The sequence below is a fragment of the Bos javanicus genome, chromosome 27 (genome assembly GCF_032452875.1).
Source record: "Bos javanicus breed banteng chromosome 27, ARS-OSU_banteng_1.0, whole genome shotgun sequence".
Lineage (NCBI taxonomy): Eukaryota > Metazoa > Chordata > Mammalia > Artiodactyla > Bovidae > Bos > Bos javanicus.
In genome coordinates, this window is record NC_083894.1 from 39,036,296 (window position 1) to 39,038,091 (window position 1,796).

Here is a 1,796-nt window from a genome sequence, read left to right on the forward strand (position 1 = left end):
CCCCCCCTACTTTTTTTTTTTTTTTTTTCTGGCCTCAATTATTTTCTTTCTGACTGGTCACATAGGTTAGTTGTTGAAGGCAGGTGGGATTTGGGAAGCTTGGTGGGCAGTACTCTGAACTCACATTCCATCTCACTTGGACCATAGCAGTGCTGGAACATTTCGTCTCTCTCTCTCTCTCTTTTTTTTAATGCCCTATCCCTCCATTTTGTGAAGCTGGAGCCATTCTGGCAAGGTTGTTCTCTGTTCATTTCACAACTCACCTCGTAGAGACTTCCAGACTCCTCCATGTTCCCAAGAACCTCTATCAAATTTCTTACTTAAGGGACTTCCCTGGCAGTCTAGGACTTAAAACTTGGTGCTTCCACTGTAGAGGGTGCAGGTTAGATCTCTGCTTGGGGAACTGAGATCCCTCTCCATCCCCAAAATTGCTTACTTAAGATTCTGTGACCCTCTTTCAGCGGAAACATGTTATCATTGATGGTAAAAACCAGAGAACAAGCCTGCCTCCAGTAAGAAGTGTTTCCTCTTCCCAGAGGATCTTGGCGGATATGGTCTGATTCAGTATTTGAATGTAATGGCCCGAAAATAAGACTTCAGACAACAATAAATGAGATTGATGGAAATACATCATCAGTGCACACAATGCAAGGTGTCTGGGAGATTTCTATTCCCCATTTTTCCACTTGGGGAGAAAGATTAGTTTCTACTGCTTTTTCTGAGTGCAACAGAGGGCCCTTTGTGGTTTTGGTTGAGAAAGCACTCTTATTATCCACCCCTATTTTTAGAATTTTTAGACATCTAACTTATTGACTTGAGTTTATAATTTAAGCCTGTAACCTTTAGGAAAAATATGATCCTCTTTGGAATTTCTCATGCATGATTTCAGCCCAGAGGAAGGAAACTGAAGGGGGAGGGGGCAGTTTAGCAAAATCTGCCTTATCATCAGAGTCACAGAGCCTTTCAAAGAGGAAAGTGTGGTGTTTTATCTATAATATCCTGGTGTGCTCCCTGGAACCCCACTCCCCAAAGTCATAAAAGATTCAGAGTTTATACATAAAAGAGAAATTCTGAGTTTCTCATACTTAACATTCATTCATCAGAATATACCACTTGATGTCTATTTTCTGTTTAGAGAGCATATTTTGACTCTGTGCTAGGGGTAAGAGGCACTCATGTGAGATGTTACAGATCACCCTGTGGAACAAGCTAGAGTAGCTATAGCAAGTAACGGTGGTCCCCTTCATAGAGGGTGTACACCTATCCCTGAGTGGCTTGGAGCTTCCTCATAACGGGCGAAAGCTGCCTCCTTCTCCAGATACTTGCTTTCCATTACTTTGACGACAAAGGTCCACCTAGTCAAAGCTATAGTTTTTCCAGTAGTCATGTACAGATGTGAATGTTGGACCCTAAAAAAGACTGAGCACCAAAGAATTGATGCTTTTGAAATGTGGTGTTGGAGAAGACTCTTGAGAGTCTCTCGGACTGCAAGGAGATCCAACCAGTCCATCCTAAAGGAAATCAGTCCTGAATATTCACTGGAAGGACTGCTGCTGAAGCTGAAGCTCCAATACTCTGGCCACCTGATGAGAAGAACTGACTCACTGGAAAAGACCCTGATGCTGGGAAAGATTGAAGGCCGGAGGAGAAAGGGATGACAGAGGATGAGATAGTTGAATGGCATCATTGACTCAATGGACATGAGTTTCAGCAAATTCCAGGAGATAGTGAAGGACAGGGAAGTCGGGTGTGCTGCCATTCAAGGGGTTGCAAAGAGTCAGATGTGACTTAGTGAC